Raw genomic sequence first — 12,405 nt, 5'->3', positions numbered from 1 at the left:
ATCCTGCGATTGCCCACCGGGCTGCCAGTCTCTTTCCATTGCTCTCATTCTCTCTGGATTTATATACATTAGATATTTATATATTATATAGTTATATATTAAAAAAGAGAAGACCAGTTATTGACGCTCTGGAAGGGAAAAACCACATGGGCTGACAACCATCCCAGCAGAGTTACAAAAAGAATTATAAAATATTCCAGTGCCATCTTCGGGAACCCCCTCCCCCACTGCCCTGATCTCCTACACCTCTTCTCTGTTTTCCCCTCCCCCAGCCTTGCCCCCCCCCGCCCCCCACTTCAGCGTTATCCAATCTTATCTCTGCCCATCCATTGCAGCCATAGCTTTCTGCTGGGAGCCTCCTTGCTGAGACCCGGGTGGCCACATGGGCTGCTGATGGTGGAGATTGTGGCTGGTTGGAGAGGAGGGTGGCATCCAGGCGGGTTGATGGCTGGGAGGCGAGGAGGCCCAGAAGGGTCTGAAGTTACCCGGTGGAGAGCAGGCCATAGATGTGATGGGGCTGTTGCTGCTCTGTAGGTTCTCTGAGGTCCGCAGCTTAGAAAACATAGCGAGTGCGTCCGGGAAGTTGGGAGGTGTGGCTGGAGTATTGCTAGGTGTGCACATCTGCAGGGCGAGAAAGGACAGAGCATCAGACATGTACATCTGCGACCACCACAACACCGCGCACCATCTGCTGGAGCTGGAAAGGCAGAACCCGTCATTGTCAGCTGGAAACTACCTGGTTAAAACCATTTCAGTCTCAAGGAGGGACGACACCAGCCGTCTCTCAGCGTCAGCAGAGACGTTTCTCCTGCCATGAAGTTTGGAAGGCCACCTGGGATAGCCACCTGAGCAGCCCTACTGTAGAACTCCCAATCATGGTGGAGCTGAACTGATGTTAGTAATTGACTGTACAGACAGGGCAACAGAGACTGGTTCATTGCCCAAGGCCACAACCAATGCCTGAAGCGTGACTCCCGCTCTATTTCCCTGTTTGCTGGGCTAGAGTGGTCTGATTGTAAGCCTGGGACCCAGGATAGCCTGGGCTCTAATTCCACTGGTGGCACCAACTTGACTTGGCCTTGAAAAAGTTACTTCGCCCCTCTGCACCTCTCCTGGGGGGGTGTAAAGCCACTGACATCAGAGATGGAGGAAAGCTATTGCTGTAATGGCATCCAGGCCATCCCACCAGGGCCCATTCAGGCTTGTGGCCTTTGTCCTATTCCAGTATCAAAGGAACCCAGCCCTTAGATTCCTCTACCACGTCTCGCCACGCCACTTGTCCCCATCCCCTGCTGGCCTGGGGCACCTGATGAACCAGACACGACACGTTTGCTAGTCTGCCAGACACCGGCCCCCTACAATACCACTTCTAACCTCCGCAAAGCACGTTCCCACCGCTCTGCGTCGGAAGGAGGCTGCCGTCTTCTGATGAATGCTACCAGTAACGCTCAACTTTTCTGTGACTGAACGGCCTCCCTCAGGGAGCACCGGGGAGGGGGACCCGTGTCCACGCCACAGAGATTTAAGGGATCTCAGTTTGGACCGCCAACATGATCAGTGACTTTGGGAAGATCTTGGCATTTACCCACCATCCCGCCTCAGAACAGGCTGAAACCAATCCACCCCTCCTCCACCCGCCTCCCAAAGGCACATCTGAATCTCGGCAGTCAGCTCCACCCCTTGTGCTGCTTTTCTGAAATGCAGCACCCAGGATTCTCTCAGCAACCTGCAGCCCCTCCTGGCACGAGGGGGAGGCACAGCCTCTTTTCAACATTGGCTAAAAGCTCCAGGGCTTAAGGTGTGTCGGTGCGAGACTCTTCCCCCTTCACCAGCCTTCAGGTGAAATTCACTGAGGCTCTGCCCTGGGTTCAGCCTGTTCTGCTTGTGCTGTGCCTGGCTTTGTTCTGAGAATGGTGCTGGCTCTGTACACACAACTTCACTGCCTGATTCGGTTGCTGCTGTGCATCAAGATCTTAAAGGGGCCTATCAGGTTAAAAAATGTAAAGCTATTTTAAAGGGCTGCGACTGAAATGAAATCTAGTCAGTTCTGAAGGAGATTATTCAGTAGCAATATGGTCGTACCTAGGAACCCCAAGCTCAGGGCCCTGCTACGCTTGGTACTCTGAGGTAGGAGTAGTTTTGGGTGCTCCAGCTGTCCCTGAACAACTCTCCCCCCAGCCAGTCTCTGTGGTCACGGTCACATTTTCCTATTTAAAACCTCTCACAACAGCAAAGGACCCAGACACCCAGGCCAAGAGGGGAAACTGACTAACTGATTTCACAGGGGAAAGGATGAAACTGGCTATATGCAAAGTGCTGCCAAGTGAACAAAGCAGCCAAAAAAGGAATGTTTCAAATAACTGGCCAGTTCCAGTATCCTAGGAGTCACTGTAACAGTGGGTGTAAATAAATAAAAATCCCCAGACAAATCTGATTTGGAGGTTGGGATCCTGTTAGCCTAATACTAACGGTGCTTTAAATACTTGAGAGATTTTGAAAGTCTAATTCACTCTTCCCTGGGGGAGAAGGGGAATTTAGTCTTTCAAACATGTGCTGTGACAGTAAAAAAAAAAACAAAAAAACTAGCCATTTCACTCCCTTTCCATGCACTAGCACACCTATGCCCTGCTTTAATGCAGGGGAATTTTTACTTTAAAAGCTCAACCCCGTGCAACTGACTTTTTAAAGGTCATAGAAACATTTCTAGGTTGTTGTTTTTTTTAAAGCCTAACTTTTGGGTCAAATCAATGGAGAATCCCTTTAACTTTTTACAAGAAAAAACCCTAAAAAGAGTCAACCAGAAGGTCCCGAAAAAGGCGACAAACCAGTTCCAGGTACCTCTTTGAAAGACTGTCCAAATATTCTGATAAGGTGCCTCCTAGTGCGCCCCTGTGATCTGTTCTGCAAATTGCAGGTACTTTCAAAAGTCATAACTGACATGACAAAAATCTAGAAACTCAATTTCCGAATGGGTCTCCACATCCAGGGTTTTATAACAAATCCATCATTGTAATCAGCATAATTTACGAAGCGAACATAACCAAAATAGCCCTATGGTTCCTCCTTGTTCCTTTCCAAGGCAACCAGGCCTGATCCATTACCACTTCTTTTTTGCAAGGCATCACTATCGGGAGAGAAACTGGATCTACCTGAGTTTCCAGCCTCTGCTCTAAACCCACAGGCTCCCTTTGGGTTAAGTCCAATAGCGTATGTTGCAGATATCAGATCAGTCCCATGTCTGCCTATAGCCAGTGGAGGGGACTGAAGAGGGTGAAAGGAAAATTTCAGCTCTTACAGGAATAAAGGGTCTTGCAAACCACAGCCTCCTCCACCCATCTCTCCAAACAGTTTCCATGGATCTAGTGCAAGGGATCTGATCTCCCTTCTAACCCGTGGCTGGATGGGGGTTCGGCTTTTCCCAATTCACTAGGAGTTAGAGGTTCCAATGGTAAAAAAAGTGATTCAGAGGCTATAAAGCAGCCCCTGAACACATGGCAGTGACTGTCTGCCTGATGAGCGGTCTCGGGTGTGTGTGTGTGGGGGGGGGCAGAGAAGACGTGTGTACATGCAGTGCTACTCCTGCTGCTAAACAAGTGTCCAGATTGCGGGTCCCCTCTCCGGAATCACCAGGGCCTCATGTTAACAATATCCCAGTGACCAAGGGTAGCAACCGAGGCAGGAGCGTTACCACAACAAACAGAACTTGCAGGATGAGCGGCTACCTCTGCCGTCTCACTGAGGACTTTGCTCTGAATGGGTTACTGCAACTCTGCTCCTCAGGCCCAGGCTCTACCCACCACCCTCAACACCGAGGACACTGGGGGATGGCAAATGCCCTCAGATTTAGCCGCAGCACAATCTGATTGGCTCGGCTTGTCCCACCTTCATAATCTGTGAATCCTTCAGAGGCACAACAGAGGGGTTTGTTTTGGATTTTTTAAAGGCAAAATCAGAGAGGCCCCCCAAGCCCACATCTGACATTTCCACCCACTATAAATAGACCGGGAGAAACAATGTGTACAAAAGATCAGAATATGCCATTGGTTTGGGAGGGCAAAGGGGAGGAACCTGGCTACTTCAAGACTGCGGAGAAGGGAAGTGCACCCTCTAGGACTGGCAAACCCCATGCACAATTCAGATACAGCAAAGAGGAAGGAGAAGTCAGACCATTACAGACATCTCAGGGGACAAAGCTGGGGGGGAGGACTGAGTGGCTGTGCAACCGTTTGCAGAAGTGAAGCAATCTTTGTACACCCAGGCCACTGGTGTGGGTGACACCAGAGAGACTGACAGCGAGAGGTCTTTTTGCACCAAAGATTTTACACGATTTAACTTCTTTCCGGTCATCCTTGCAGAATTCTACCAGCCCCCAGCAAGCAATGCTGGACAGATGAGGAAGTTCTCCCTTGAGGTCTCTAGCTGCTACTGTAATGCAAATAAACTTCCTCCCATTATAATCCAGGTGAAGGGTGGATGAGTAAATTTTGTGCTGGGGCTAGCGGTCCTCTGCAAGACTGTTCTTGGCTATTTTGGATGATCTCACCTTCCAACTATCACAATTTACCCAGCTCTAAGGGAGTGGGAAAGAAGTGGAGACACACACAGACACTTCAGAGAGGACAAACACAATAGCCACTGTTAAAAGCAACTTAGCAGCTTTTTTTTTCATTTCCTGGTAAACCATTCATTCTAATTTTAGTCTCAAGTGCCCTCCTCCCTCCTAGGCCCTCCCCGGGACTCCAGCTTAGTCTCGTGATAGGTCTTTATATTTTTGTAATCAGTGTCACACCCTCTCTGTGGGTGAGAGAGAAAAATCCAACGCTGAAACCAGCCCACGAGAGACGGAGCAAGCTAGCTAAAGCTAGTGCACAGACAGCGTGCAGCACACAGCCTGCGGAGCAGCAGAATGGAAGTAAAAAAAGCATAACTAGCAGAGGCAGAAAAATGGTTAGCCTGGGATGTATTGGGAGCAGGCAGCAGCCTGTATCGTCATCAGGCTCTGAAGTCTGTGGGAGTCAATCAACTTCGATGCACTTGACTGGAGGCAAAAAAAGCTGATAAGAGGCAGTCCCCTGCTCCAGATGGTTTAGGTAGTAACTAGGCCCTGATTCAGCAAAGACTTAAGCACATGCTTAACTTTAAGCACATGGGTGAGTGCTTTGCTGAATCAGGGCCTAGATCAGCACGTTAACAAAAGGTGGGTGCCTCCTGGTGGGCAGGCTCCCTAGAGAATCGCACGCTTGCACCTAGAGAAAGAGAAGTTAGGAACACAGCCCACAAAGGCCACACCCTTGTGATTCAAAGGAAAGGTTCAGGAAGTCACTAGTGGAGTCTGTCCCTCCTGCTACAAGAGCAACACACCCAGAGTGGGGAGATTGTCCAGCTGCTCCCCTCTAGCGGCCCAGGGCAGAACGGCAAGCCCGAAATACCGACACTGGCCAAAATAATGAATGGGGGAGGGTGCAGGCATAAGGGAAGGGATTGCAACACACATACACACAGTGACTCACCCTTCCTAACCGCCCCCTTCAACAACAACAAACAAAAGCTGCAGAATTAATACTGTAGCTCAGCAACCGGAAGCAGAGTTGCTAGTTTTAGTCGTGGGCACAATCTCCGAAATCGCTACCTAGCATGAGAATCCATTACCGACCTCCCGGAAAAAATCCCTCTTTAGAAACAGCCTTGTAAGAACAATTCCTAGAGACGCATGTTTTCAAAAGGACAGAAGTTTTGTAGGGTTTTTAGAAAGGACGGGATCTGTGGGTGTCTTCCTCTTAAAGAGAAGCACTGCACCAAAACCTTGTTCACACACAGAAGTTGCACCAGTTTAAAAATTGATTCAGTTGCTCTAGTACAAACCTGCGTGTGTGGACCCTCTTAACTCGTTTTAGACTTGCTTTATTGCAGCTTGAAGCTCCACTGGTAAAAATTAGGTTTAAACTGAACGAAGAGTGTCCACAAAAGGATCCACATTGGTTTAAGGAAATCAGATCAAACACTTGTGTTCAACTTTGTGAGTAGACCAGGCCTAAGTTAACTTCTAAACATTGTACTTGTTCTTCGTGTATGTTCTTCTCATCCAGAAAGGCAGAGCTGCCACAATCCTCCTGCAGGTCATTGAGGCTTAGGTATAGCTAAGTCCTTTAAAACCGATCCTAATTAAATCCATCTCATATGAAATATTATATATCAAGTTTCAAAGGAGCCTCTTTCTTTGTACCTTCAAATTTGTGCCTGCAAACAGGCTCTTTCATACAGCTGCCTTGTGTGTTGGGAGGGAATGGAAAGGCAGAATTTTGTAACTGGTACCAATTCTATGGAAGTGAGGTTGCATTAAACCTGATTCACTCCCCCACCATACAGTTGCCCAAATCAATTGGGGGGGGGGGGGGGAAACGGGTGAGGGTGTTCAAGATCTTAAGACACATGTCTAAGGTGGTTGTTTTGTCTTTTTAAGTGTTTGCCACACAACCTAACAGGGAATATAACTGATTTTCCCAGCCTAGTGATTTCTTATCTAATTAGACTGTGGAACTCATTAGCACTGGATGTCAGTAGTACTAAAAACTTATTCATATAAGCACCCAATCTTTTACTCTTGATAATATCCAGAGTTGTTAGAGGTAACGCTAATTAATTTTGGAAGAGAGAAAACCTCGTGCTTCAAGGCTTAAGACAATCTCTAATTATTAGGTACTAGACAGAAATCTTTGGTGGAAAGAGTAGGGAACATCTACCTCCTGTGGGATTCTTACACTGGCTTCTGTCACAGCTGGAATACTGAACTAAATGCATCTTGGGTCTGATCCAGTCTACCTATTCCTATGTAGTGAACACACTAACGGAGAGAGTTTCAGGATTTACGTTTTTTTTCCCCACATAACTTTCGTATCTTGTCTTGGTAATTCTTGGTGAAAGCTGGGATTATGCAAAGCGCTCCAATAGTGTAGTTTGAAAGTATCCCTAAAAACTGTGGCCAAAAGGAATCCAGGTGGGTTTGTCCTCAACTCACCTTAGTTTAAAGACAGCAGGCCCAATTCTGCCATGTTACCCATACGGAGTAGTCCCCATGAAGTGACTAGGGCAATGTGTGGAGAAAGGTACTATTCAATACAAGGTGGCAGAATGAGACCCTCAGTTAGGGTGGTACAAATTACTGAACGCAAACCAGGTCATGTGCAAAGTGGCCTGAGTACCTAAATCTTCAAAGAGCAAGGCAGAAGAAACTATCAGTTTCAGGAGAAGTGACAGCCATCAGAAAGCGATCTGCAATACATGGCTACAGGTCAGCAGACGCTCTGATGGTTGCGGGGAGCAATAGGAGAGAAATCACAACTTGCAGGCTCTGGTTACGCTAGTCCTACTCCTCTTCCTCTGTTGAACCCGCAGAGCCTGAGTTTGTTTGTGAATTTCAAGAGACTGTGTAAGGGCCATTTAGAATCATAGAATATCAGGGTTGGAAGGGACCTCAGGAGGTCATCTAGTCCAACCCCCTGCTCAACGCAGGGCCAATCCCCAGATAGATTTTTGCCCCAGATCCCTAAATGGCCCCCTCAAGGATTGAGCTTACAACCCTGGGTTTAGCAGGCCAATACTCAAACCACTGAGCCAGTGGTCCCCAATGCGGTGCCTGGGGCATCTATGTGCGCCCGCGTACTGTCCGGCAGATGAGCACCTGCTGAAATGCCAGTGAGAAGCAGCGTCATCCAGGGGTGTCGCCACTGAAATGCTGCTGATTTTCAGTGGCATTTCGGTGATGATGCCTAATAATGTTGCTGCTTCTTGGCAGGATTTTGGCGGATGCTCGTCTGCCGGCCACAGTCCTCGGTGGCTCGTCATCCAGCGCCCGCCAGATGAAAGAGGTTGGGGACCACTGAGCTATCCCTCCCAGGGGCTAGATTCTGATCTCAGCTACACGTGGGGTAGCAGGATCAGTTGCAGCTGATTTCAGTGGAATTACTTCAAGTGTACACCAGACTAACAGGATGCTGCCCCTCAGACTTCTGCCTGAAAAATGGAGGAAAAGAAGTGGGTTTGATCCCCAAATTCCCCACGGTCCTTTTCATTCAGACACCGTCAATAACTTGAACTGCCTTTTATCCTTTGGCACTCAGCTGCCCGCAGGACAAGCCCATTCGATATGTTGAATAAATAAGTTAATCTTGTTTGTGCTCAGAAGACATGACCCCATGTGAGAGCATGAAAAAACTGGAGGGAGGGGGCCTCTGAGCTGCTGGACCTTTGTGCATTGGCTGGATATTGCATGTTTAACAAGAATGCTGGCCAGAGAAACGCACTCTGTCTGGCGCTGAACCTTCACCCCAGGGGCAGGAGGGAATTTTTTTTTTTTTTTAAACAAAGTGATTCGAACAAACAAAAAGCAACAAGGACAAATAGGCTCCTCTTTTCTGGCTGGTTTGCTTTACAGGACCAGGATATCGCATTTGCTGCTTTACGGACTGACTTCTGTACAGCAAAGCGCAGGGAAAGGTGGGTCTCAAACACAAAGGGGGAGGGGGGAGAATTTTGCTTATATTCTGCAGGCACCTTTTTGCTCCTAGGATTTTTCCCAATGCACCATGGGGTGGGGAGAGGAACAGAAAACAGACAGCAGCAATTGACAGCAGTCAAAGGGGGGGGGTGATTGAGGCGTCTTTATGCAGGGACAGAGACCCTCCTTGTTGCAGGCGAGGGCCTGCAGTTTGATCAGCAGGGCTGATTAACTTCCCACCCAGCTTACGTCAATATCAACATCTCCTGTATTTTACGGCTATGAATCAGATCTACTAAAAAGCTGGAGTAGGTTCCGCTGTCAGTTTATGCATCCCTGATTAAAACAAAAAAACAAAAAAAAACAACCAATTCAACACCTTAGAGCCACTTTAGAATCTAGACACTCACACTTTAGGGTTCGCCTCTATCCTTCAACGACTGAAATTTGGCTATTAGACATTTCTGCTCTGGAAACTATATGGAACTTTCAGTTACCAGGTAAAAGGCCCCAGTCTGGCAATGAATTTCAGGCAGCCACACTGAGCTCCCTTGGGGCGTTGCCCATGCTGAGCAGTCTGCAGGACTGGGCATTAAAAAGCACCCCATTTGCTACATGACTTGTTTTGTTTTTTTAAATGGATGAAGTTACCCTTGGGTGTCCCAAGAAATTCTTCACTTGGAACATTCACATCCCATTTCAGATGGGTGTATTGACAGGATGGAAATAGTGTCATATGAGCGACTTATTTATAAGGTTAATGGCGTGTAAGAATTTGTGATATGGGGAGTATCTCTTATCTAAAGAGAAACAGGTGTATCTGTGAGGTGGTGCATAGCTGCTCACTTTGTGCAATTTTGGTGGGGTTTGCTCATAGTTTTACTTGTAAAATTGTGTTTCAGAACAAATCAAGATACTGGAAAACCTCTCCTCTTAATGTCCATTCTCTCAGTGATCAGAATTGTTCATGGCATTTAAGTTTGGGCAGAAATCTCAAGACGTTAAGGCACAGGGAACACCACACAACAAAAATGCAGCACAAAAGTCAGACCAGTATCTGGGAACGAGAGATGAATAACATTTGGCAAACAGAATGGTCACATTGTGGATCATGACATGTATACCAGTTTCCTGATTAATGTGTAACTGGTTATAAAAAGAGGGAGGGGTGAAGCTAGCCTACCAAGCAGCCAAGATTTCCTTTGCTTGGAAATACTATTAAGCTGCTTTTAGAGAATCCAGTATTTGTAAGCTTGTAACGAAGAGGGTGAACATTGGACAGCACAGAGAGGTTTTAAAGCATTCAGGAATAGGCTCCTCTGCCTTTTTCTTTTGATGAGACAACCTCATAACTGAAGATCTGCTTAGATCTGAGTGTCAAATCGTTTTATGAGTAATGGGACAAGCATGCCAATGTCACTGCTCCTGCATCTGACTAAATATCAGGGTTCAAAGATTTTTAGAACACCAGAAATGACTGTTCAGTGTTGAATTTTTTAAGTGATTCAGGGTTATCGGCTAAAACGTTGGCCTCCCTTATTTAAAATAAGAGCTTGGAGGTAGATTTCACTTCAGTTCATATTCCAGTTTTGGGGGTTTTAATACTCTTGTGTAAACCAGCCTGATTAAAACACGTTAAAGCTTCCTGTAGCAACCAAGCAGTAAATGATTCAGCTTGGTAAGGAATCAGTCCTGCTGTGAGTTAAGCATTTCAAACAGCTTGAATCACCTCTGCATCTTCAGAGCTTGATCAGGGTTTGTAAACTAGTAACTGCAACCTCTAGCCTGCGTGAAAGCTTGCCCTCAATCAAGCCACCCAAGGACAGTGCCTATGAATTTCCAAGCTAATTTACAAATACAAGATAGGCCTAACACTAGATTTACCCTAGGAGTAAAGAAACAAAATAAATCTAGTTCCTTTCACAGAGGCTCTCCAGACTAAGTCTCAGGATATCTGACTTCGATGCTCAGCTCAGCCACTAGCTTGCTGCATGACGTTGAGCAAGTAATTTAATCTGTGCCTCAGTTTCCCTTCCCCACACTCAGTCTTGTCTATTTAGACTGAAAGCTCTTCAGGGCAGGGCTGTCTGCACAGCACCTAGCACAACAGGGAACTGTTTCTGCTCGGGCCTCCAGGCCTCCATAATACTGGCAAGAAATTTTGTGCCAGAAAGGGGGGAAAAGAAAGTATTAAGTGAGGAAATAAGAGCGTTAATACCAAGTTCCCGAGAGCCATTTTTCTGTTTTATTCCAAATCTTTTAGAACTGGCTGCAAGTTTTAACAATGGCAAGTACAGGAAAAGAAAAATCGATGGCTTAGCCTCCATCCACTATTTATCCTCACACACAGCACTGGTTTAGCTTCCTAAAAACTTCCTCTGTTTCGCTAAAGAGATTTGCCCTCAGCCAAGGTCAAGTAAAGTTTTGTTGAAAGTTCTGAGGAAACATTCAAAACACTGCCAGGCAGGGAAGAATCCAGCCGACGTACCATCAAAGCACGTCAGTCAAATCTGGCCAAGAGACCCCAGGTCGGTTTCGTTGACACGAGTGACAATAAATCAGGACAGGAAAAGGGGCAGTGTCACGAAGTCTTCCCAGGAATGTACACACCAAAAAAGCCTTCGCCCACAGGGCAGCAAGGAACTGACAAAGCCCCACGTGTAATTATTTCCTTTGATGTGAGCCTTTATATATATATATATATATATATATATATATATATATATATAAAAAATACACTTGTCACCCGCTTCCTCCCCCGTCTTTATCCACGTGAAGGGAGTTAAAGACGTTATCACCTTACATAACAGCCCCCCCCCTTTAAAAAAAAAAACAACCGAAAAACGGCGACACCACATTTTACTACACAGGCTTCCTCCGTATTCCGCATCCCCGTGTGGGGCTGGGAAGCGGTTCAGCACACAGTGAATCCTCTCCCCAGCTGGAGCAAGCTTCCCCTATGAATTCTCTCCCCCACCAGAGGAATCGGGGGCGAAGAGAGACCAGACCACGTTTCTATGCTTCGTTCCAAGGCCCAGGAGAGCCACAGATTTGGTTACAGCGCGATATATAAATAGGCACCAGGAGATCTGCAAGCCGGTTTCTCCCCCCTCTCCCCTTGGAAATTACATGAATAAAATGTATTCTCCCCTCCTCCCTTCTACCCACAACAGCAGCAACAGACATTACGTGCGAGACCTCGTGCGTTGCTGGCCCCCGAAGGCACTTGCTGCAATAGGTAATCGTAATGAAGTCCTAGTAAAATGATTGTTTATGTGCAGCTCCCTAGCTTGCCATTCAGCGGCGGCGCCAGGGCCCCGTGTGGCACGGCCGACCGTGTCCCAGCTCTGTTGTTATTTAAAGCCGCGTACACACACATTCCACCCCCACAACTGTTTCCAAGGCCAACTGTTTTAGCAAAGGGGAGCGATTAGGTGGAGGAAAGGGGTGAATCCGAGGGGGACGGAAGGAGGAAAGGCAGGAGGAACAGCACGCGAGGCCCCCCACGAACCCCGCTCCCCCGTGGGGTGTCGTCCCCCTCAAGCCACGCACCTCGAACTGCCAGTGAGCCGCCTGCAGCAATTGCTTCGCCTGGTCAGCAGCGCAGCCCGCGGCCAGCACGAACTGGTTGATCATGACCTGGTGCTTCAGCTCCTCCTTATTCACCGACATGGCGAGAGAAACGAATCCACACCAACGAGGGAATCGGGGCAGGACGGACGGACGCACGGACGCACACGCACACACACGCACGCGCGCGCACACACACACACACACACACACACTGCGGCGTGCGTGTGTGGGGGGAGAAATCCACAAAGGCCCTTCTCCTTCTCCACCCCACACTCGGCTCCCCCTGGCCCCTCGGCTCGGCCAAGCCACCCCTGCTTCCCCCCCCCCCGCCTGCTTCA

The 12,405-nt window shown here is 47.8% G+C and overlaps 1 pseudogene; it reads right to left on the bottom strand.

The window, feature by feature from the left end:
- Positions 1-312: 312 nt before the first annotated feature.
- LOC123360594 lies at positions 313-12,166 on the bottom strand (annotated as a pseudogene).
- Positions 12,167-12,405: the final 239 nt, after the last annotated feature.

Source organism: Mauremys mutica, unplaced genomic scaffold (genome assembly GCF_020497125.1).
Source record: "Mauremys mutica isolate MM-2020 ecotype Southern unplaced genomic scaffold, ASM2049712v1 Super-Scaffold_100274, whole genome shotgun sequence".
NCBI classification, from domain to species: Eukaryota; Metazoa; Chordata; order Testudines; family Geoemydidae; genus Mauremys; species Mauremys mutica.
The sequence above is the reverse complement of the archived record's forward strand: the minus strand, read 5'-3'. Positions and strand labels throughout refer to the sequence as shown.